Below are 25,648 nucleotides of genomic sequence, written 5' to 3' on the forward strand. Positions count from 1 at the left end.
GTTAGGGCCAGTGCGGCCAGCCTGTCATGGGACAACATAGCAGAGAGGGAGTCCCCCATCGAGAGCGAGGTCTCCAGGGATCTCCAGGTACCTTCCTTTGGGCAACATATATTGATTGGCTCACAGGGCAGATAATATATTTGTAGGGGATCTTGTAGAGGTCAGAATTTCAGAGCTGGAAGGAATCTCAGAGATCACCTAGTCAGGCCCTTTCTTTTGCAGAGGAGGAAAGTGAAGCTCAGAGATGTTGTGTGACTGATCCAAGGTCAGAAAATTAGTGGCCAGGGCTCCTAGTTTTCAGGTAGGTTCTATTCTTATCACCCTACCTTCCCCTCATCCTCACCCCTTTACCCCCTTTCCTCATCTTGTCTGATCGGGTCAGCATGCAGAAGGACTCCAGGGTCATGGACAGGGTATGCAAAGTGGACCCAGGCAGAGTGATGAGGCACACATGACCCCAGAGGGGGGTGGTCCTGAGGCCCCATCACCTCCAACTAACAGGCCTGTGGTAGGATGTGAAGCCTGCTGGCTGAGGGCATGAGGCTTCCAAATGGCATCTAGAGATGTTCTGGAAAAGCCCAAAGCTTGGCCTTCTGCCCCTGAGCTGCTATGAGTGTCAGCTCTCCAAGAAGAGATGGAAATCACTCTGGGTGGCAACTCCACCTCTGATCTGCACACCTGCCCTGCCTGGCTCCCAAGGGTGTGGTGAGAATAAGGTGTGGGTTGGCAAGTCTTCAAAGTTGTATAGTCCCATCACTGTGAAGGTAGATGGTGATGCTAGTGGTGGTATGACCACCACTTCCCACATCCTGGGCAGTGAGAATGGACCCCTAGCACCCACCTCATTTCAAGTTCACTCTTGGAAAGCAGACCCTGGGCAAATCCTGGGCCTTGAAAATGAGCCCTGATCTCCTTCCTTGAGCTAGGGACGGAGTTCTTCGCTGGGTGATTCTATGCTGCTGTACCTGTCCTATTGGCCAATGTGCATTCCTGGATTTAGCACAGAGGCAACAGCCTGCTGGGGCAAGGCTGGAGGGGAGAAGAGCTGAGGTCCCAGGTTCCCTCCCCAGCTCCTGGCCAAAACACAGGCAGAGGTTGCTGAGCCTGACAGTGGCAGTCTGGAGGAGGGCAGGTGGAGGCGGGTGCCGGGCTCAGCTGGGCCACCCCTTAGCTTGGAGGTCAGTGATGAGTATATCCCCAGAGATAACAAGGCCCGATCACACCACTGGCAGGCCAGAACGTGGCCTTCCCACTGCTGGTCTCGAGCTGTTGTCTTTCCCCAGGCTCCCCACCCTGGGTCCTCATCCTGCTCTGTGGAGCTCCCCATCTGAGCACCTCTGAGACCTGGGGTCTCCTTGCTGAGCAAAGTCCTCTTACCACTCGTGTGGCCAATGCAGTCGTAGTCAGGTGCAAATGACTGTAAAGGCTTCGAGTATCCTCTCCTGAGGGCACTTGAGTGTCCAGAGTTTTGAGGAAGGGGCAGGCATACAGCCTGGGTGGGAGAAGGCAAGTGAGTGAGAAGGCCGAGGACTGTAGGCCAAGCAGAGGAGGCCAGAGGGAAGGAGGAAAGCAGAAGAGTTCACCGTCAAGGGAACCAAAGGAGGAGGGACAAGTCTCTGGGTATTTTGGATTTGGGAGCTGACCTGCATCCCAACCCCCAGCTCTGCGGTACTTTATTCCTGTCGTCATGGATGGAGCATCTCCTGGTACCTAGCAGTGGAGGGTACCCTGAGCGCTCCCCCAGACCTGGGGAGGCTCCTATTACCATTTCTTTTGAAATGTAAGGAAATCAAAGCTTAGAACAGTAATCTCTCTAGGCTATAAGGGAAGAAATCAAGACTCTGACAAATTAAAACCATTATGGGCAGCTTCATGGACAGCAGGTGAGCTGCATCCCCACACCAGGGGCCCCAGAAGAAAGAAGGCTGGGCGGCTCAGACCTCAGATCCAAGCACAAGCATCCTCCTGGCCAGTCCGAGGCCCAGGGGGTCAGGCAGGCCTTCCTGCAGGCCCAGAACAAGGCTGGCCACCCCCCTTCTCTCAGCAGCTGAAGGAGGGAGAAGCTCCTTGGGGCCCTTGTGGGGAGTGTGTGGGGAGAACCAGCACTGGGAGAGGGAGGGAGGAATGGGACCCTGGGCAGGAGCAACACACTGGGGTCAGGAAGAGCACGACTCAGAGAATTTGAGGTTTGTTCCCGAGGTGCCAACCCCAAGAGGCACAGTGGGCAGGAGCACGGTAGGCTGTGCCTGGGAACCAGCCATTCGTGAGCCCTTCTCACCTCCAGGCAGAGGGAGTGTGGAAAGTCTGGGCTCTGCGCTGGGCCCAGGCCAGGCCTCCTGCCACTCCCCAACCAGGGTCCCGAGTCTCAGCAGGACAGGGCTGGGGAGAGTGGGGGGACGAGCAGCTTCCTTCTTGCCTCCTCAGCCCAACATCAGCCAACTGGGGCAAAGAGCCACCCACCCATGTCTCTTCTCCTCACACCCCTGCAGCCCCCATATGTCTTGTCCCCTCACATCCCTACAGTCCCATCTCTTCCCCACACCCCTGCAGCCCCTACATCTCCTCCCCTCACACCCCTGAAGTCCCCACGTTTCTTCCTCTCACATCCCTACAGTCCCCACATCTCCTCCCCTCACACCCCAGCAGCCCACACTTTCAAGGGCAGCAAGAACCCGGGACCAGGAGGCAAGTGACAGGCTTCTGGGCTGGGGTCCACAAAGAACAACCTGTGTGACCTTGGGCAAGTCCCTGAACCCCTCCATGCCTCGCATCTGCTGCACACGCCCACCTTACCTGCCTTAAAGGACTGTGAGGAGAAGCTGTGGGAAAATATTTTGAAGAGAATAAAAGCCCTAAATGAATATACTATCTGATCACCAGCATCTCTTCTTTAAATCTGTTAAGTGCTGAATAATACCCTGAGTTACACAAATAGTCTTTTTTTTTTTTTTTTTTTTTCCTTTTACACCGAGGTTAGCCTAACCAGGCTGGGGGCTGGCTCTCCTCCGCTGGCAATCTCCAAACTGTCCATGGCAGCTGAGTAACCGCTTGGACACTTGGCCTCCAGGTACCACTGAGGATGCCGGTCCTAGGGTGGGATCAGACTCCAGAGTTGCTCAGATCGCTTCCCCATGCCAGAGGGCCAGGAAGCGGCAACAGGCCCTCCTCCTCCCTCCTTCCAGGGGCATCTGTCCCAGCAGGTAACCACGGCAGGTGCCGAGCCTCTCCTGGGGCCAGGCACAGTGATCTTCACCCTCACACAGCTCCAGAGAGAGCTGCTTTCCTGTTTCACTGATGAGGAAGCCAAGATTCACAGAAGCTAAGGAATTTGCAGGCAAAGGGTAGTTTCAGCAGAGACAGAGATGTTTAAGGGCCCATAGTAATTAACTCAGAGAAATAGGGTTTTTAAAAAGATTTTATTTATTTGTTCATGAGGGAGACAGGGAGAGGCAGAGGCACAGGCAGAGGGAGAAGCAGGCTCCCTGCGGGGAGCCCAATGCGGGACTTGATCCCAGGACCCGAGGATCACGACCTCAGCCGAAAGCAGACGCTCAACCACGCAGCCACCCAGGCATCCCGAGGGCTACTTATTTTTTGTTTGTCTGTTTTACCTTCACCATGTATTTTTTTACCCATTTGTTTCTTAAAGCCTCACTCCTTCCGGTATGCTTTGCAGAACAGCATTACCCACGAACTGGTTAGAAATGCAGACTCTCAGGCCCCCTGCCCCGGAATCTGTGTTTTAGGAAGATCTTCGGGTATGTGAGACATACTGAAATGTAAAAAGCGTGAATCTAAAAGAGAGTGGCACATAGCAAGAAAGACTGGGTAAGCTCTAAAGAAAAAAACCCTACCAGCTGGTTATAAAATATGCTCATGGAGGAGAGGGAGGAGGTCCAGGCAGAGAGACTCAGGTTTCTAGGATGCTCAGATGGGATATGGCGGGTGGTGAACAAGATGATCTCTCAAGGCTCCCTCCTACCCTGGAGCTGCAGCCTAGGCCCTTCTGAGGCTTCCTGAGGAGTAGTCCAAGGGGGTCCCAAATGCCCCTGAAGCTCCCCTTTCTGCTAGAGACTTGGATTCAAATGCAGCCACCTCTGTCGAGCTGAGACCAGCAGGCTTAATTCACATTCTCCTGGAGGATAGGTATTTGCATCAGAAATTACCCTGGAACTTAATTCTGCATAATATTGCTCAGACAAACGGCACCCCTGAAACTCTTTGCCAAGGCCAATAATAACATAACTGCAGACAGAAATAATGAATAGGAGCGGAGGGAAAGGGAAAAATCAAGGAGGCAGGGGGGTGAGAGGGGGAGGCAGAGAGATGGGCTTCCAGCCAGAGGTGTTCTGGTCTTTTCATCCAGGCGCTAGCATGGCACCAGCACATAGTAGACACTCAGTAGTTTTCAAAAGCCATAGACCATTAAAAAAAAAAAAATAAAATAACGAACTAAAGCTAAAGAGAGAAACTGCCCCAGTTCACCAACTAACTAATCTAAGAAACAATTAATTAACCCAACAATTAATTTGTTCAACAGGTTCTATCACGTACCTACTATAGTCAGGCCCTGTGCTGGGCACTGTGGTCCCTGCCCTCATGGCCAGGTCAAGCCCTAGGCTGAGCCTCCTGTGGGCAAAACTAGCAATTCATAGCGGGGGGGGGCGGGTGCTGCTTATCAAGGCCCCTGCCTGGGAAGTTTAAAGCCCAAGGGCAGAGCCCAGGCAACTGGGAAAGTGAGTAAAGCATTAGGGTGTCCAAGGGGGTCCAGGTTCCCCCTTACAAGCCTTTCACATCTACCGCACTGGCCCCTGGACACTTGATTTCCTCGAAGCCTGTAACATGCCTTCAATTTCAGAGCTGGAGGGGATGCTGGAGACCATCTTGCTGTCTCTATTCATTTTACAAACAGGAAAGTGAGGTCCAGAGAGGCGGTGAGCTGCATCCGAGGCCACCAGCCAGTTAGCCACAGAGCTGAAGGAAGAACCCAGCTCCCCTCTTCGACCACGCTGTCCACACCCCTGGGAGGCAGGGGACCCCACTCTAGTCCCTGGGACAGACAAGTCACATCTCCCTGGATTGCAGCTTCATTGTCCAGAAACAGAGAGGGGGTGCCTTTCAGTAGTTCTCACGCTGTGCTCTACAGTGGTGCCTTGGGGACCATTGGGAGAGGCAGTAGGTGGGGTGCCTGGCCGGTGGGGTGCTGGGCACCCACCCTGCTTCAGCCAGAGCCTCTCTCTTGTTCAGTGGGCTCCCACGAAACAGTCCATTTGAACTAAAGCTTCCATGGCTGAAAACCCAAACCAAAACAACTACTCCAAGAAATTTCCCTAGGGTTCCTGCAACGCAAGGATCGTGTACTTGGCGATGATGCAGGAACAGAAGACAGATTCTCGAGCCCGCAGCGCGCCTGCTACACTGGGGAGGAGGAAGCGCACCCAGGAGCAGACTTGAGAGCTGCAGGAGCAGCATTTAGTGCTCACTGCTGTGAGCTCACCAGTGACCCAGGGGCACAGGCGATGGGTAGGGTGGGAAGCCCACGCAGTCTCCCTGTCCACGGGGGGCCCAGAGACAGGCCTCCCTGCAAACACCCAGACTGGCCACAGGGGCACCCAGGCTCCTGACTTCCTGCCTTTGGGGATCCACCCGGCGTCCAGGGTGCCACCACCAGCCTCCCCCTCTCCTCCCACCAACTCAACCCAATTATGCGTGTTTACATTACAGTTACGTATAATCCCGCCATTTACATTCAGTTGCCGGCTTCTCTGTGTGCTCATAAAATATTAACATTGGAGGGCCGCTTGTTGCAGAAATGTTTATAATTTCTCTTCCCCATTATGGGCTTATTAATGATAATAATGCCGTTTCCCTGCTTAGGAGCTGGGACGACGGAAAGGCAATCACTCACCATAGCTGAAATATGACAGTGGGAAGTCGGATCCCGTTCCCTGCTCGGCATTTAATCTTAATAACATTTTATCTTGGACGACAAGTGTGTGTAATGTTGTTTAAAAGCCATGACTACATCGACACTCCGTGTTAGAGAGGGGGTGGGGGAGGGGGCCCGGGCCAGCCCTCTCCCCTCCTCCACTTGCTCTCCTGGGGGCGTCCAGGCCCAGCCTCCCTGCCTTCCCCCCAACCCCCAGTCCGACATTTCTGCGATGAAAAGATTTTTTTTTTTGTAACCTATGAGAATGAAAAGTACTTACGAGTCCATCAGCCTTTGAAAACACAACTACCTCAAATGGGCTCTATTAAAAATAAATAAGTCCATTTGGGCTTGGAGAGCCGGGCCTACGGGAGTGTGAAGCATTTAAGCCGTGTTGCAGAGGGACAGGTGCGGTTTCCCTTCCCTAAGGCAGGCTTCCCAGCGATACAGGTCCTGGGCACAGCTGGCCTGGCCAAGCTTCCTCATTCCCGCTCCCCATTTCTGGCCAGCTTTTCTCTTTGCCAAACCAGCCCTTTTGGTCTGGCTGTGGCCGAGAAGAGAGGTGATGCTCACCTTGTAGCTGTCGCATCCCCTGCTCCCCCCATCCCACCTGGCAGGTGCCCGGAGATACTGAAGGGTGTAAGCTTTTCCTCTTGTATTTCTCTCTCCCTAAAATATAAGACTCTTACAGGAGGGCAGTTGCAGGGGGTGAATACGTGGATGGCACAGATGGTGGTGATGGTTTCCTGCGTGTACATTTATCTCCAAACTCATTAAATTGTATATATTATATATGCATGGCTTTCTCTATGTCAATCACACCTCAATAAAATGGTTTTTGAAAAAAGGATCACCATAAAGATAAAATTATAGGTATATGTTGTGGAGCGTGCCCAGAACACGAATTCTATTCTGTTTACAATAATCATATTTCCTTTCCTCATTTCTCAGTCATGTAAGAAACTAATTTTATTCAGCTTAAAGAAAAAACAAAAACAAAAAGACACCTAGGATAGGATTCTGTATAGTAGGTGCTCAGTGCCTAACGGTTCATTGGGATTTGTGGATTCTAAACTAAAACGACCACTTAGCTTAAGAATGGCATTGGGTTCAGAAAGGAAAGTTGGGGTGTTTCTTTTTTCAAGACCAGTTTAAAAAAAAAAAAGAAAAAAAACATTTTATTTATTTATTTGGACAGAGAGAGAGCAGGAGGGAGAAGGAGAGAGAATCTGAAGCAGGCTCCACTCTGAGTGTGGAGCCCGATGTGGGGCTTGATCCCAGGACTCTGAGATCATGGTCCGAGCTGGAATGGATGCTTAATTGAGCCATCCCGGTGCCCCCTAAGACCCGTTTTATAAAGGAATGCAAGCTCATAGAATCCTAGCCACTAATAATTGGAAGGGACCCTTAAGATCACCTAAATCAGCCTTTTCCCCGAGAGCACCTCCCCTCTGCTTCCCTGACAGGAGGTCATCCAGGCCCTACTGATACCCTGTCAGCAACAGGGAGCTCCTGGTTCGCATGGATTTGCGGCTGGCTGGGGACACCCAACGGAAATGGTTTCTCAGCACAGGACCCAAATCTGCTGCCCTACAGCCCGCTGGTTCTGCCCTCGGGAGCTCATGGAGCCAGTCTACTTCCCCTGCCTCGTAACAACAATCTGTAGCATCTTCTCCTGACTCCAGTTGTTTCAAATGTGCCTCCTTTGACAAAATTTCTAGACCCCCTTGCCATCCTCAGTGCCTGCTTCCGATGTGTTCAGTCTGTCAAAGCCCTTCCCAAAGCGTGGTGCTCAGGACTGGGGCTCTGATGTCTGACCTACACAGAATACGGGAGAAGTGTCACATCCTCTGCTTTGAATCTCACTTTTATTGATTCAGAGCAAGACCATCCTCAGCCTCTGGCTGTGGCTATTTTAGTAGCCAAGACACCCTAAGATCCTCCTGCTATCAACTCAAACGCATGGGCCTTTACCACCTGAACTAACATCAAGTCAAGTTTCCCCAGCCTGCACTTAAGGAATTGATTTTTTTGGAAAGCTCAGCACCAAGACTTTCTATTTATTGCTGTAAGTTCTGTTTCCATGCCCTCAGCCCATCGTTGCAGGCTGCAAGGTATTTCAGATCCTAATTCTGGAGCCCCATGGATTAGCCATCCTTTCTGCATCTGTGTCATTCCTGAATTTAAAAAACATGCCTGCTGGGTTTTACCCCAAAGCGTGATAAATTGCCCAGTGGGCAGGTCAGGGCCCCATAGCACACTATCTGATATCTCCTGTCTGGCGGATGTCAGTGAGTTAAAAAACTTTCTTTTGGGCACGACTGCAAAGTGGGCTACACACCACAGACTTGTGTCAGCAGAGGCTCTGGAATTGGGAGGAGTAGACCTCGGCCCTGTTATGCTGCCAATAAGTTGTATTTCTTTGGAAAACTGAGCTTTTAGGCCTCTCTTTCTTCACCTGTTTGGAAGGAAGCTAGACCGGATGGCCCTGAGTTCTCTCCTAGCTCAAGACCTGGACGGATCAACGCCCAGCCGGCAAACCATGTTGCTCAGCCTCGCCCACAGGAACATGGTGAGAGACTCTGTCAAAAGTTTCGTTCAAGTCGAGCCCTCCCGCGGCTATAATGCCCCCTTCACCTACCAGGCCAGTGTCCTTCTGCCAACTGGAAACGAGTTTTGTGACATGACTTTATTTTGAGTGAACACAAGCTAGTTCCCAATGACCCCATCATTGCAGTATGGTTCCCTCCCCTTCATTTTTAGTCTGTCTTCCCCCCTCCCTTTTTTTTCAAATCTGTTTATGTTTCCACCTATAGGCTCCTGGCACCTGTGCCGCATGTCAAAACATGCATAGGGTGCCCATGCCATCTCCTTTCACAGCAGGGCTGGGCCCTGCAGAGCCATAGAGGAGGACATAGTGCCTGCCCCATCTGGCCTGGGATGCATACCCTCAGACAACTCACTATAGTGTGATGTGGGAAGTGCCACACTGGTGGTTTGGACTAAGTCTAAGGGTGAGGGACCTCTAATGATGAGGGAAAGTTCTAGAAGAAATGGGGGAAATAGATGAAAGCCAGAAACCTGGTCCAGGGTATGGGAGACTGAGCTGCTCCACCCCTGGGGGGCTTTTTCTTCTCAGTGGTGGCCTGTTTCTGCTGAGAGGTGCTCAGCCTGCTTGGGCTCTGGGGAGAGGGAAAGGCCTGGACCAGGGCTGGGAAGAAGAAAGCAGGGATTGAAGAAAGAACCGCAAGGAGCACTGGTGTCACAGCTCCGGCTGGAGAGCAGACACTTGCAGTGTGTTATCTGAAGATCGCTCACTACGGAGAAATAGAAGGTTCTGCTCGTCCTGGTTCTGGCCGCCTGCCAACATGACCTCATCAGCCCAGCAGAGGCTGCCCCCCACCCCGCACCCCCGGGGCCGGTGGCTTCTCCACCTCCCGCTCCCCTCACTGCCAGCCAGGGAGCAGCTGGGGGCGGCCCCACTTCCTGCTACCTGCACCCGCACCCCACAGTGAGTACCGCGGCCCAGAGTGCAGGCACCCACTTATTCAGTGACTTTCCTTTCAAAGTTATCTGGCCTCACGTGGGGGCTAGAAATGCTAATCTCTCAGTTATACCACAAGCTCATACTCACTATTCAGCTCACTCTCGGCGTGTTAAATTCCTGCTCAACACCCAGAAAAAGGACAGCTCACATGCTCGCCCATTAATAGTACAACCTCCCTTGTCATCCGAGGCAGCCGCTGGCATTTAAATGGCCCGAAAACCCCCACCTCCTCCGCACAAACCTCAGGGTATAATACGGGAGCTAACATCTAACAAGGCCCTTCCATTTGCCAGGAGCCTCCCCATGCCCCCCCGCAGACACACCGTGTTTAGCTTCACAACTCTGGTTGTGTTAGTATCATTATCTAATTTTATCAAGAAGGCAGCAAAGGCCCAGAGAGGTTAGCTCATTTGTCCAAAGTCACAGAGCACTGAGTTGGCAGCACTGAAATCAATCCCTGGCTTAGCTGACTTCCGTTCCTGTGCTCAGCCTCACCTCCACCGTGACCCCACACCTGGCTGCCTGCCCTCATGGAGCTCCTTGTCTGTGGGGATCCCCTTTAGCAGTCCCTCCTCATGTCCAGCTCGCGTTCACAACTTTAGTCCTGCCTTGCGGCAGGGCTTCCATCCTACCCCGGGTGGGAAGACGTGAAGTAGAGATTCCCAGGCAAACCTGAGGTCAATCTATTTGCTTCCTTCTTCTTTTTTTTTTTTTTCCTTCTTCTTTTATGGTAAAACCATGCTCCTCCACAGTCCGATTTTTTATATTGTGGTAAAATATACAGAAAATGTACCATCTTAACGGTTTCAAGTGTAAAGTCAATGGTATTAAGTATATTCACATTGTTATGCAACCATCACCGCCATCCATCTCCAGAACTTTTTCATCTTCCCAAACTGAAGCTCCATATGCATTAAACACTGACTCCCCATTTCCCCCTCCCTCTAGCTGCAGACCATCACCATTGGACTTTTGGGTTTTCTGAAGCTGACAACGCTAGGTACTTACATAAGTGGAATCATATAGTACTTGCCTTTTTGTGCCTGGCTCATTTCACTTAGCATAATGTCCCTGGGTTCCTCCATATTGTAGCCTATGTCAGAATGTTCTTCCCTTTTAGGGCTGGATAAAATTCCAGTGTCTGTCTGGACCACATTCCGTGTGTCCAGTCACCTGTTATGGAAAGCACACTTGGGTTGCTTTCACCTTTTGGCCATTGTGTATAAGATTGCCATGAATGTGGGTGTACAAATATCTCTCGGGGCTTCCTTCTCAATTTTGGAGGGGCACATACCCAGAAGTGGAATTTTTAATGTCATAGGGTAATGGTAATTTTGCTTTTTTGAGGAACCACCATACTGTTTTGCATAGCGGCTGCACCATTTCACATTCCCACCAACAGTGCACAAGGATTCCAATTTCTCCATATCTTTACCAATACCTATTGTTTTCTGGATTTTTGGGTAGCAGTCATCCTAATGGGTGTGAGGTGGTTTCTCATGGGGCTTTCCTTTGCATTTCCTTAGTGATCAATAATGCTGAGCATCTTCCCATGTGCTTACGGGCCATTTTTATTTGTCCTTTGGAGAAATGTCTATTCATCCCATTTTTTAAATCTGGTTTGAAGCCATAATTAAAAAAAAAAATCCTGACCCTCTGCCCTCTGTACCTCCACATGTATTCCCAGGACAGCTCATGGGCAGGGCTCTGAGAGAGCAAAAGGAATTCTTTTGCCTACCCCATCCTACCAGGTTTGCCAAGCACAGAACATTTAGGTACAATACCATACTCTTCTGGGCTAAGGCAGTGAAAACGTTTGTCCACGTGTAAATGTTACCCGGAAGAGGTAATTCATCAAGTCACTAGGACTCATTAACACTCCAGCTTGGATTCCCTGACCTGTGTTGCTATCTGGCCATCCATCAAGGAAAGGGCCACCGGACAGGCAGGTCCTGACAAGGCAAAGGCAGGCCCTGATGGAACCTAGCCACGAAGGGAAGAAGACCAGGTGGAAAGTGTGTGAGCAAACCAGGGCAGGGGCTGGCCCAGGGGGCAGGGAGGCAGATCGGTGGGGAATCTGTGCGGAAAACCCTCGCCTTGGTGAGCAGACTGTTGAGGGGTTATTGTACAGGGAAGGGGCCAGAAACATAGGCTCTTGGATGGAATGAGGAAGGTGAGGAGGGGCTTAGGGGAGGAGATCTTAGGTTCAGACGAATGGATGGGGTGTTTGACTTCACGACGCCACCTCTAGAGCCTGAGGTGGGAGTTGTAGCACAAAGAGAGATGCTGGAAGCCAGAGGCAAGTGATGGGGGCCTGCAGGACATGGCAGCCACAGGAGCATGTGGTGTGGTTGGCCACCAGCCTCTACCCCAGCTCTCATGTCAGGATTGGCCTCTCCCAACAGCTCCCAGCCAGCCATGGAGATGGCACAGGCTCTGGAGCTGGGCCACCCCACCACCCCACCCCCTGCCCCCACAACGTGGGCTCCTCTCTGAGCTCCGCTGTGGTCTGAGACCCTTCCTGCCTGGGCCCCTTCCTTTCTTCTCTCCTCTCCTTGCCATCTGTCCTTCTCTCCAGCAGGACCGAAGGCTCTCCTCACCCACTTCTGTCCCTGTTCTTCTCCTCTTCATACTCCATAGAACTTTGAGCAAGTCAGCTGCCCATTTAACCCCATCTGATATCTGACCCAAACTGACACAGAAGATAGGCAAATACCACTCCCGACCCCAGCCCCACCACCCCATCCAGCCTTCCATTAAAGCCCACTTCCCTCCTGCGCTTGGCCTCCCCATCACTTCTAGAGGCTGACTGGTAATCACAGCAGGAGCCTCTAAGTTTACGGACAGTAGAGAGTTAACAACAAGAAGCATGGCACAAAGGCATATACTGACCTGTGTGTTCATATCTTTGGTGGGTAGGAAGACCCTTAATAATGAGACCTCACTTCTAAGTGATGTCCTTCTCCCTTTGGGAGTTCACAAATTAGGTGGCAGTGGTTCAAAAACCTGGCCATATTCAACTCTGAGACCATAGGGCCTTGAATAGTGCCTGGCATCTATTCAATAGATATTTAAAGAAGGAACAGGTACATTCATCATAAGAGCACTCAAAAATTTCCCCTAGTTTTTTACGCATCAACACTCACCTCATTTTCCCCACGACTCTCTCCAGCAGGCTGGGCAGAGATGGTCTCAAAGATGCTGACCTGAGGTCCACAGAGGTTGAGGAAGTCAGCTGCAGCCTTTGGGCTCATGTCAATATAACCCTTTCCTCTAGAACCCCCTGGACAGCAGTGCATGGCCTTGCTGCCCAGCCCCCTTGTGGCCCTCAGGGTGTCCCGGCCACTTCTGACCCAAGCCCAGAAAAGCAGCAGCTCTGAGGACAAGGCCAGAATCAGGCCCAAGATAGATGTGTGAGGCCAACTAGCTATTGACTGACCTACTTTGCACTATCAATAACTAATACCTCAGTCATGACCAACCAGGCTCCCAGGATGTATGCAAGGAGCACAGATTGGTGGGAAGAACTCCCTGGCAGGTGCAACAGCTGGACAGAGGTGAATCTAGGCCCCACTTGCCCCCATGTGAGCAGTGCCCTGTGGGGTGCAGGAAGCGGGAGCCCAACCGGAAGCAGAGCAGCCCCTTCTTCCATGTTCTAACCACACTATGCTCCACTGGATCACCACTAGGGACAGAGCCGCTTCCTGCCAGCTCTCAAACCAACTGCTTCGGGTCCCGCCTTGGAAGACAGAGCAGAGTTGGCTTTGTTTTCTCTTATTGTTAAATGAAGCAAAACTAAAGCAAAAGAAGCAATTTGGGGTGGGGTGGGCAGGGGAACATGTGCTTTGTGAGTGATGACACCACTCTGGGCGCGTTTGTCCCCTGGAGAATAAACAACCGTCAGAGACAAACAGAATTTGATAACCTGCTTATGGTCAATTAAAAATCCCAATTAACACTCCTGAAAAATAGTTCAATATTTGTCACTGAACTCAGGATGAGATACATCTGGTGGGGGTGGGGGTGCGGGGAGATGAAAGCACCTTCAGAGGAGAAAGAGCTGGAGGGCCAAGGAAAAGATCTTCCCTCAGCCAAAGCAGCAGGAGGTTGGTGGTGGGAGGAGGCCTGCTTCTCCATCCCCACTAGCACCTTCCAAACGGTTATTCCAGCAGTTTCTAACACAATGCCGCTTAGGAGCTCAGCCCTGCTGTTCCAGCACAGTCCCTCTACCCATCCTGCTCTATCACCTAGACCTCCAGTTCCTGGCTCAGCGCTCACCCTCCTACCCTCAGGCCCAGTGGCCTGCAGGTCCTGAGGATGTCATGCCGAACACCCAGCTGCATCACTCCCAGGCCAATCACCCCATGCCAAACCTATGGAAGGCAAACAGCAGGTGCTATGCAGGATACAGACCGTGCACAGTGGCTGTGACCATGGCCTTGTTGTCATCGTCCCTCTAATGAGGACGTCCCTCCCTCCCATACACATCATCTAGTTACACCTTGTCTGGTACTGGAGACCACTTCTCTAGTCCTTCCCACACCTCAGTCAGGCCCCTGTCACTTCTTGTCTGACTTCCCAATGGACACTCCTTGCTGCTGCCAGAATGATCTCACATGAAAATAGATCGTCTCAGTCCCCTCACTTGAAATAATTCAATGGCCCCCATTGCTTTCTGGAAAAATTCAGACCTGTTGGTGAGGCACAGAAAACCCTTAGTGACCTTGGCTGGCCTCTGCCCTATTTCTTAACCTTATGCCCCCAGAGTGCATGTGTGTATGCACACATGTGTACACATACCCTCCATGTGCTGCCCCCCTGGAGTCCCCTAGAACATGTGATCCTCTTCCTGCGGGATGTTCCTTCTGCCAAGATTGCCCTTTCTCCTCCTCTTCCAATAGCAAACAATCACTCTCCATAGCTTAAGCCTCGCCTCCTCCAAGAAGCCTTCCCTGACTGCTCCTCTTTCAGTTTGATTTAGATCCTCTTCTAGGGGTCCACTGCGTCTGCTGCTTACTCTCCTTACAGCAATTTCCATTCCACACCATCAGTGTCGATTTCTTGTTCCTTAAAGTTTCCTTGAAAACAAGGACTATGTCTTCATTTGCATCACATTTCCTGACACATAGTAGGTATTCAATATGTATCTGCTGCATGAATGGATGAATGAAAATCTAAGACAGATTTCTAAAAATTGCATAATCACCAAGTGTCTGTGAATCCAACAGTATTTCCCAGTGAGCTTTGTTATAATATCAGGGGTGCTTCACCCTCATTTCCAACTGTTAAGATATCAATGGTGGTTCTAATTCTCCAACTTTCTATATCCTCCCCCAAAGCCTCTGCCAGGTATAACTCAACCCCAAAATGATCTTTAAAAAAAAAAAAATTTACTCATGAGAGACACAGAGAGGCAGAGACATAGGCAGAGAGAGAAGCTGGGTCTGTGCAGGAAGCCTGATGTTGGACTTGGTCCCAGGTCCCCGGGAGCACGACCTGAGCTGAAGGCAGACGCTCAACCACTGAGCCACCCAGGTGCCCCCCAAAATGATCTTGTAGAAGCTTATAGTTAAAGGATTCTTGTGGTTAAGCCTTGCTGTAAAATAAAAGACTTGCTGGAGTGCAAATAACCACCTCCTAATTTATGTACTTGGTAAGTTTGAAATTGGAGGTTTCTTTAAATTAGCGGAACACACTTGCAGTTTCCCTGAAAATGTGACCACAGTTGTGGCTCATCCCATAAGGATGTTGATAAAGGGGCAGCAGCCAGTGGAGAATGTGGGAACCGTGGGGAAAGGAGATAGAAGCCCACAGAGAATTTCAGGGCTGCTTGGCAACTCCATTATGCAAACCAGTGATTTTGAAGGAATATTGCTCGGAGCTCAGGCCTCCGACTCTGAATTACCCCAGGGCTATTCCATCTCGCGATTATCCAGCTGTCTTTACCACCCACCTACTGCTCTAAGGGGGAACTGGAAAGATAGTCCCTCGTCCCATTTGGAATCCTTTTGTCTGCCACTCAGAGAGCTGCCTGCGTCCCACCACCGCCCCTTCCCAGACACCGGATCCTGACCTGGGAGCGTTTACTTATCACGTGTGGCAAATATTGACACTGAAACCGACCGTTTCTGCACCTGCTAGTTTTCTGGCCCCAGGAAACCCCAGTTCCCAAGTGACAAATGGATTTTAGGCCTATTAGCTCTCCTGTCATCGAGACACCAAATCCAACCCTCTGCTCTGCTCCTGACCTTGACCAGCAGACGGAAATCGGGGTTTCTCCTTCAGTGTTCAGCCATGTTCCACACACAATCTCACATCAAAGAGAGCTGAGTGCAAGTGGGTGCAAGCGTGTCACCCTCTAAGACAGAGTGGGTGCCCAGAGCACAGGGACTTCTTTTTAAAAGATTTTATATATTTATTCATGAGACACAGAGAGAGGCAGAGACATAGGCAAGAGAAGCAGGCTCCCTGTGGGGGAGCCTGATATGGGACTTGATCCCAGGACCCCGGGATCACACCCTGAGCCGAAGGCAGACGCTCAACCACCAGGTCACCCAGATGCCCCAAGACAGGAACTTCTACTGGACTTTTGTCTCCTCTGTCCAGAGCCTGGCCCAGAACCTCATACCTCGAAGCAGCTCAATAGACACTGGAAGTAACAATGACAACGGCGGTCTTCATAATGCCAACTATCACCACCCCACCCAGTTATACAGTGCCTGCTGCACGCTTGGCCCGGGCTGACCACTTGCTGGCACCCTCTAGGTCAGTTCTCATCAATAGGACTGTGCCTATTTTACTGATGGGAAGACTGAGGTTTCAGAGATTAAATAACTTGTCTAGGATCACAGGGTGGACGAAGTGCACTGTGAAGAAAGGAGGAAATGCAAGAGAAGAGGCAGAAAGAAGTGGGAGAAAAGGAGAAAAGGAGAGGAAGGCAGAGATTGACCTGCAGCAAACCAGGCAAGGTGACAATAGTGACATTTACTCCAGAAAGACAGAAAGAAAGAAGGCCTTCATGATCATGCCTCGGACTTATTCCTTGAAAAGCTCCAAGGGCCCTCAGAGCTGTGCTTACCTACAGCCCAACGACGGGGCGAGCCAGGACATCAGGCATCTCTGCCCCTCTCATCCTCCCCTGCCCCCTCGTTCCACCTTCACCCCCTGCCCATTCTGTACTCGCTTTTAAAGAATTTTTTTTAGACAGATGGCAAAACTGAAGCCTAGAAGAATCTCACGGTTCAAACCTGTACATCCAACTCCCCAGCACAGACACCGCAGACCACGCCAGGCACATTGGCGGGGAGGGCCAGGGGCTGAGCATCCTCCTTACACTTGCCACATCCCCCCCCACCCCGGCCGTGACTGGGCCAGGAGCCCCAGCAACCAGGACATACGTTCTCTCGTTTCGCTCCAGCCAAACGGAAAAGGTAGATGTCGTGCACACCCACACCCCAGGAACAATGCAAGTATTAATAACTGTTTTAATTGTATGCGAGTCTCAGCCTATTTCCCCACGGCGCCTCCAAAGCCATTTATTTTGGTTCCTCTTAGCGTGGATGGTACTATCCACCGGGGGCCCAGCCAGGCTGGTGGTGACTAATCGAGAACTCTCCATTCAGGGGAACATTGGAAAAGCATTTCCATTTCTCCTGCGCGCACTAGGTGGGTGGTGAAGACAGTGAGCTAAGTGCAGACTGTCGTCGTATACCTGTGTGTCCCCATGTGTGTGCGTGTGTCAGCTCTCCCTACCCACGCCAGGGGAGGCGCGTCTGGGGGCTGGGAGGGGTAGGGGAACGAAGATAACCCCCTACGACGCATAACCTAAAAATAGCATGCATTTGCCTTTGACTGGCAATATACGATTTCCCTCCCAGCAAAATCACCTTTCTAATTTTATTTTGCTTAGGCTGTTATTAAAATGAATTTGTGTTCTCAGAGAACACTGGGATGGCTGCGGAAGCCAGGCAAGTGCTAGGTGGCACAGAAATCCAACCTGGAAGTCCACATTTGTCTTGGACGATCCTAATTCAAAGCCAATTAACTCTAAGGATGAATACTGTTTTCCGTTTAAGATCATATTACATTTTTTTTCTTTTGTTACAGATGAGACACTTCCACCCTCCAGAGTCGTGAAGGAAAAAAGATTTTCTTCCTCTGCTAAAAATTCCACTTCTTCGCACCCCCACCATCTACCATGATTAACATATGTTCGGTACAGTAGATACTCTCTGTGATAAACACAGGACTTCTTTGAGGCTCAAAACCACCACGGGAGGGGTCCAGAATTATCTCCAGTTAGGACTGGGAAAAATGGATGCTCAGAAAGAGAGTCTGATGAGGGTCCAAATCACTCACCCACACATCTTGCCCATCCGCTTGCCTCCACAGAACTATGACAACATCAGCTCAAGCAGACAAATGTCTTCTTTGTACTCTACTCACCTCCCTGAGTCTCAGGATGTTTTGTCTCTTTGTGAATGACGTGTGCAAATCTAAATTCCCACATGTCCAAGAGTGAGGGAGATGGGAAGCAGGCTGAGGCGGGAAGTGCAATCTTAAATCAGGGCTTAATCTCTTTGAGCCTCCATCCTCTCACCTGTACAGTAGGGATGGGACATGTCCTTGCACCGTGATGTGCCTGCATCCCTGCCTGGCATGGGACAGTTGTGCTTCTGGATGGGCCTTGCTTCCAACCTCTGTTAACAGTGAACCTTGGCAGGCAGAGCACCTTTAGAACGTAGGCCCAACTCCTTGGTCCAACCAGGTCCTCTCTGATACAGGTAAAAAGGTGAGGGTACCTCATCCCAGTGAGCTTTATTTGGGGAGACCGATGGGAATAAAGGGCCCTCGATGAACCAGAGTGCCCTATCTCCTCATACCAATCTGAATTTCTTCCTGCTAGCTATGGACACCAAAACCACCCTTACAGTGGCCCTCTCCACAAGGCTCCCCTTCTGCCTTCCACCCTTATGGTGGCCCTCTCCACCAGGCTCCCCTTCTGCTTTCCAACTTACGTGAGCAGTCTCTGCTCATGGGAGGTTTCACCTAGGTTTGGAGTCGGTTGTTTGGTTGGTTGGTTTTGGGCTCTCCATGTTACATAGTGGGAGAAACCAAAGCCCACAAGCAAGTAGAGATTAGAGTTTGGATAACCTCTAATTTTCCCAGGACTCCATGCCGACCTGTTCCCAGGGAGGACAGCAATCAGAACTCAGTGTTTAGTTTAGATAATCCAGCAGGATTAAGGGCTAGAAGGCAGAGGTGTGAATGGAAGACCCTCTGTATGGTGAATCCCTTAAGCACACGTGTTCTGAGCCCAGATGGACTTCCGGTGAATTGCAAGCCAGCAGGGAGACAGACACATCTGTGCAAACACTCATATGTCCAAGCAAACTCCTTCATCTGCACACACATGTGTAGTGTGAGAGGGAGGCAGGAGGCCTATGGTCTGGCCCTGCTTCTATCACTAATATCTTGAGCAAGTTCCCTAAATTTGGTTTTCCTAAACTTGTTCAATTATAAATACCACCTGGGGCCATTATTTGAAAGTGCAGATTCTTAGTGTCTTCACAAAACTACTGACCTAGAATCAAATTGCATATATAATCTTGAGAAGTTTAAGAACCATAGGTTGACAGCCCTGGCTTCAGACCTCTATTTTCTCTCCTCTGCAAAACAAAGGGGCTAGATGGAAGGCCTTCTAAAGCAGTACCATGAGGCGTGTGTTCCAGCACTGAAGTCATATGCCTCTGTTACCAAGTCACATGTGAAAATAGATCATTGCACATGGGCCCCAGTTCCCATAGGCACTGGGATACACACGCATGAGGGCAAACTGAATCTAGTTCTCTTCTTGCTCCAGCTTGTAGCCTTGCTTAGCTTTGACTGGGCTTCTGGTGGTGACTGACAGGGTTTTAAGTTGCCTATAAAGTCTGGACTTTGCTAAATAAATAATTTAAAAATAAGAAAGAAAGAAAGAAAGAAAGGAAAGAAAGGAAAGAAAGGAAAGAAAGGAAAGAAAGGAAAGAAAGGAAAGAAAGGAAAGAAAGGAAAGAAAGGAAAGAAAGGAAAGAAAGGAAAGAAAGGAAAGAAAGGAAAGAAAGGAAAGAAAGGAAAGAAAGAAAGAAAGAAAGAAAGAAAGAAAGAAAGAAAGAAAGAAAGTCTGGACTTTGTGGTAGCCGGTGATCTAAGTCCTTGATGTGATTGACCCTCTGCCCAGCAGGTGGGGAGCCATGAGCAAGTGGACACCTATAATGGAGCACACTAGTTAGGCACAGTCACTTCCCCGTCCAGAGAGTCAGCTTTAATTTTGGGCAACTAAATAAATGCTACCTTTTTGAAAGCTAGAAAAAATGGTGAAATCCATGTCCTGGCTCCCAGAGAAAAGGAAAGAGGAGAGAGTAGATGATCTTGAAGGTTCTTTAGGCTATTTGTCTCCTCTGCTCCTTTATCCTCCTCCCAAAGGGAGTGCCTCCTAAGCCAGTCTTCCAAATGTCTTCCTGAGCCAGCACGCATAGCTCACTTCCAGGCATGCCAAATGCTGGTGGAGGTAGACACCTGAGCTGCCTGAAGGTAGCTATAAAGTGGTATCGTTAGCCATCTTTCTAGTCTTGGGGAGTGTCAGTGAGTACCCCTCTCCATTCCTGAGAGGGTCAGGCAGAGACTGGACCCCCAATGTAGACTCACCAAGGGGTGAAGACACAGACTGGATTAGGGCAATGGTGAATTTGAGGACTGTCAATTGCAAAGGACAAATCATGTCTCCAATATACCATTCCCAGTCTGTGCCCTACACTTCCGACTCCCACCAGCAGAACAGGGTGACATTCGGTTTTCCCACACTAATTATGGGCAGTTAAGGGGATTTGGGTCTGAAGGGACTTCAAATCTGCTTCATTTAACCCCAATATCCAGCACTACAGCTCTGTCATGTCAGGGCAGTGTCTCTCTTCTGCTGGATGACCTATAGTGACAAGAAACTCACCATCCGTCCAAATCTCTCTGGACAGTCCTGCTGTAAAGTGGGTTTGATATCAAATCTCCAACTGCCTTAGTGACTCAAGACCCTCCCACTCTTCCCAAGCCAATTAAATTCTGTTTAACTTTGGGCAAGTCTCTTAACCTCTCTAAGTCTTAATTTCCTTTCTCATAACACAGGGATGATAGTAATACCTAACTCAAAGGACTGCTGTGCGAGTCACATGAACTAGTAAACAGACAGTGCTTGGCACATCATGAGCCCTCAAGAAGGGTTAGTGGCTAATATTTTGCTTTGGAGGAACTATATATTCCTTCATACCTAAGGCATTCCCAATATCATTTTCAGGACACACGCTGTCCTGAGAGTAAGAGTTCTCAGATGCTCTGGAGAACTGCACAGGCAGGGAGTACAAGTCAAGAGTTGGCACAGTGCACACAAGTGAAACCATACCATCCCCTCAAGGCCCAAGGCTACCTGGGTCCTGCTGGAGGTTGGCAGTGGGTTGAGGTACAGGCTCTCCCTTATATGCCACCCAGTAAACCAATGTGATTTCATCCAAAACAGTCCAATCCCAGGATCCTAGCCTGTCCAGGTTGGAAAAACTTCAAGTGTACCCAATTGTTTTTTGACTAGAGCAAGAAATTTAAGCTTAGGTACCGTTTTCTCATCTGTGAAATGGGGATACGGATCTCACCTTGTGGACCTTTCATATTGGAATAAACTGAAATGAGGTCCCTGACTTATGCCAAACTTGGTACATTACAATAGGGCCTCAGATACAGCCTTGTATCAATCAATGGGCCAGTCAACCATTAACCAGCATGAAACAAGATGGCAGCCATCTCAGTCGGCTTGGGCCGAGGTAACAGAATATCACAGGCTAAGTGACTTAATGTCAGAAATTTCTTTTCTCACAGTTCTGGAGACTGGAAATCCAAGATCAAGGTGCCAGCAGGCTCAGTATCTGTTGAGGATGGTCTCCTTGGGTTACAGGCAGTGGTTGCCTCCTTGCTATGTGCTCACAAGATGGAGAGAGGAGAGAGAACACTCTCTGGTGCCTCTTCGTATAAGGAAACTAATCTTATTGGTGCTGTCTTCAAATATAGCCCCATGGGAGTTAGGTTTCAACATACGAATTTGGTGTCAAGGCGGGAGGTGGGGAGGAAAAGCAAATATTCAGTCTATAAAAGTAGCCAAAGGGGGCTTGCAAGTGGCTATTTATTCCAATAAATTTCATGGGGACACAGATGGTTACATGACCACAGCTTTCCCCTCCCCGTCCCCAACCTCTTTCTGGGTTCACTAGCCTTGGGGTCAGGTTTCACAAGATAGAAGCCAATCGCTCAGCATCTTCTGGGCAACAGGCAAGTATCCTGATCCATGAGCCTCAGCAGCAATTGTGAGAAAGATGAGACCCCAGAGAGCTGGTCTAGGCCCAGACCCTGAGCATCTGGATCCCTAAAGGTGACACTGACAATGGGACAGAGTCAGACCAAAGGAGCAAGGGGCAGAGACCCCGCTCAGCTTTGCTGCCCCAGGCTGGGCTTCTCAGTCACACAGGCAAAGAAGAAATCACAGGACTCCACCCAGCCTCAGTGTAGTCCTGCCCTTGGTGCAAGAATGGCTGTCCCTCTACAAGGAAGAGGTCCTAGGAGGCCTTGTCCTGCTGACAAATTACTATTCTGATGGCCTGGGATTTGTATCTTACTTTGCTTGTTTATTGTACGGATATTTCATCTCCCAGATTCATCTTGGGATCATGGTTAAAGGTTTCTTCTCTGCTCACTGAGATGTCTCTGCTAATCATAAAAATCTATACTGCAATTTCAGATTAATTAAAGCTGTAAACTGGGGAAGCTAGTGACTGTAAGTCATATTCCCCACTTCTCTGCACCTCTCAAAATCGTATCATTTTATGATACTCTTCCTAAGAATAATTTTACCCTCCAAACCTATCTTTAGCCAGCAGGCAGGCTTCCTTGGGCTGGGCCGGCCTCCAGTCATGGCTTCCTGCCTATGGACAGTGGGATCTGACACACATTCTGGGCAAAGAGCCGCCTCCCCAATTTTAGCAACCCACAAATGTATCCAGAACGATCCTTAGAGACTAGAACCGGGTAAACAGACTCCCGATTCAACCTCAGTTCTCTGTAACTGTGCAACTTAACTCCTCTGTGACTCAGTTTCCCTGTCTGCAAAATGGGGACGTCAGTGTCCACCTGGTAGGTTGCTGTTAGTATTAAATGAACAATGCTATGTAGGGGCGCATGGGTGGCTCAGTTGGTGGGTGTCTGTTTTCGGCTCGGGTCATGATCCCGGGGTCCTGGAATTGAGGCCTGCATCAGGCTACCTGCTTAGGGGGAGCCTGCTTCTCCCTCTCCTGCTCCCCCCTGCTTGTACTATCTCTATGAAATAAATAAAATCTTAAAAAGAAAAAGAAAAAGAAAGAAAGAAAAATGCTCTGTAAAGCAGCTAGAAAAGCATAGAGTGCTCAGTAAACGTAACTGGTAGGCAGTGTCTGCTGAGCCCAGCAGGCGGACAGATGATACTGTAGCTGCAGTAGAAGCCCTGCCCTCTGCAAGTTGACTATCTAATTGGGGAAATGGGACGTACTCAAAAGAAAAAAGCATATCGAGCCCTAAGCCACATACCTGATACTTGTCATCGATACAACTGGAGCTGGATCACTTCAAGGTCACACAGCTGTACTCAGGGCTGTTCTCCGTCTACACCCACCCCCGCTCCCAACATTGGCAGACTGCTGGAGAAGCAAATCCAGTGGTTCAAGCTTTGCTGCTCCTGCCTTCTCCAGAGAAAACCAAGAAAATTGAGTGCACTCCTGAGTGACCCTAGCAGAGTCCTCCAGGATGGCATTCTTGAACGGCCTTTTTCCTTTGTGCTTCAAAGTTGTGGCTATGATTTGTGCTTTGTGGGGCAGGCTGAGCCCAGCAAGGGCAGAGAAAAATGAGCTTGGGAGAAGTTATGGCTGCTCTGCTTGGTACCACAGTTCTTTCTCTTGAGGAGTTAAGATGTGGACCCCATCAACCTCAAAAATGGACTAACCATGAGAAAGCATGGCTGCACCCATTTTACAGAAGAGAAAAACTGAGGGGAGGAACAGCTTGAAGTCCCTGAGTGGAACCAGCTGAGGGGCTCGATTAAATAACTCAGGGTCCTGTAGATGAGTTGGCCTGGGTGAGGGTCCAGGGCACTTCCTTCCCTCGCTGTCCTTCTCCCCCACCCACCCTCTCCGCCCATTGGGCACAGGTGTCCAGTCCCTGGCACAGACAACCCCAGGGAAACACCCCTGGCAAACTGTGGCTTCTTTTCTCAAACATCTACAAGTCCAGCCTCAAGAAAGAAGACTTGATTCTGTGGCTTCTTTTCTTTTTTCTTTTCTTTTCTTTTCTTTTCCTTTCTTTCTCTCTCTCTCTCTCTTTTTTTTTTTTTCCAATCTCATCCCCATCACCTTAATAATTGCATCTCTGGATTGTTTAATTCCACAATGAGGCCACTTCTGCTTATAACTGGCCTATCATCAGCAAGGATTAAGATTCATTTCAAATAAGAGGGTTTTTTCCCCCCATTCCCCCCTCTTTCATTCCCAAACTGAATTTGCATTACAAAAAAATTAAACAAAAGCAGCTTTTTGAATCTCCACTCATTACTCCCATTACATTTGTTAACATCATTATCCTCAACTGAAGATGGTAACTATTATCAAATGTTGCAGTGCTTTTCTGGACCTCTTGCTATATTAGTTTAGAAGATTGCTTTAATGCATATGCTTTTAGAGGTTTAAAATCTACCATGGCATTATCAGCTATATAATGCTGTACATTTTTTAATCTAATAGTGCATGTATTTTTTTTTAAGCACATTGGCCTGAAATAAAAAATGCATGCCTGTGGTAAAGAGGAATACAAATGCAACTGGGGAGATGCAGAACCAGGCTTCTGACTAGCAGACCCTCTTCCACTCCCTTCTTCCCCAGAGAAGAAATCACTCCTCCTGAAACCCATACCCTGAGGCCCTAATGGGTCTAATGTGTGTGGATAGAGGGAGTGGGGGTGGGCTGGGTGCTCACTGACCCTGCCACAGAGCAGGAGACTGTTCTGTTTAGGGCTGTAAGCAAAAGCAAGCTCCTGCTACTCATTAACACAGAAAAGCACGGTTTCAGGGGCAATTACGGAATTTCTATATTCATAGAAATCCAGTTTCCCTGGAGAGAAAGGCTCAGGTTGGAACATTTATGAAGCGCTGGTTTCTTATGGAAATAAAATTTTTTGGTAATTACACAGGAGCTGCTCTTTATCTGCTTCTGCATTTTAATGATGGGGAATGGTATTTTGTTAGTTTTTTTTTTTATTATTAGTATTAAAGCACACGCAGGCAACAGCATCCTTGCTGGCATCCCGGGGATCCATTCATCCTAATAGCTGAGAACGAGCGTCTGCGTTCCTGCTCAATCACACTCAATCACTCTGCTCACCAAACCAGAGAGAGCAGAGATGCAAAAGACATGACTGTCCTCATCCTGGCTCCGTGCTCTGGGCTGGCAGCTCTGCACCTCCAAGTCCTCCCCCAGTGCCTCCCATTTCTCCCCACACCTTGGCCCTCCTCCATGCCAGCCCCTTCTCTTGGGGCTGTGTGGAATGTGTTGCTCCTCAAGGAAAGCCAATTTTAGGGCAAAGAGGTATACGGTATGTGGGATTCTCTTATTTCCTCCCTCCCAACTCCCCTTTCTGCAGCAAACCCCCAACCCCCCATCCACGCAGGACTCATAGAAATATTGTCACTGGAGTGGGGCTCAGAAATACTGTCACTGGAGTGGGGCTCACATAACAAGGCCCTCTGCCTCAGTTTCCCCATGGCTACCTCCATTCCTAATGCCCTATTGACAGCTTCCAATCCCACCCCTGAGCAGTCTCATGGGACCCACTTGGTCTCCTCCCTCCGTACCTCATTTCTGAGACCTTATTCCATGGAATGACCACTCTCTCCCAGGAAGGCCTACAATAAGATGCCAGCCCCCCTCCCAGAGCTGTTTGAGCTGATTTATAATGGTTATAAAAGAGGTCAGAGCTTGATTAAGCTTAATAGATCCATTAATTACACCAAACAAAACAAACATAATGAACATAAAAATTTACGACCTCCGTCACTGGTTCAGAGGTGTCCCCTTGTCAAG

At 49.6% G+C, this 25,648-nt stretch overlaps 1 protein-coding gene across 2 annotated transcripts in view; it reads right to left on the reverse strand.

Annotated features, from left to right (window-relative positions):
- The window catches only part of DSCAML1 (DS cell adhesion molecule like 1), a 344,894-nt gene that overhangs the window by 239,428 nt on the left and 79,818 nt on the right, over positions 1-25,648 (reverse strand). The gene's annotated exons all lie outside the window — the stretch shown is intronic.

Source organism: Canis aureus, chromosome 3, assembly GCF_053574225.1.
Source record: "Canis aureus isolate CA01 chromosome 3, VMU_Caureus_v.1.0, whole genome shotgun sequence".
Classification (NCBI taxonomy): domain Eukaryota; kingdom Metazoa; phylum Chordata; class Mammalia; order Carnivora; family Canidae; genus Canis; species Canis aureus.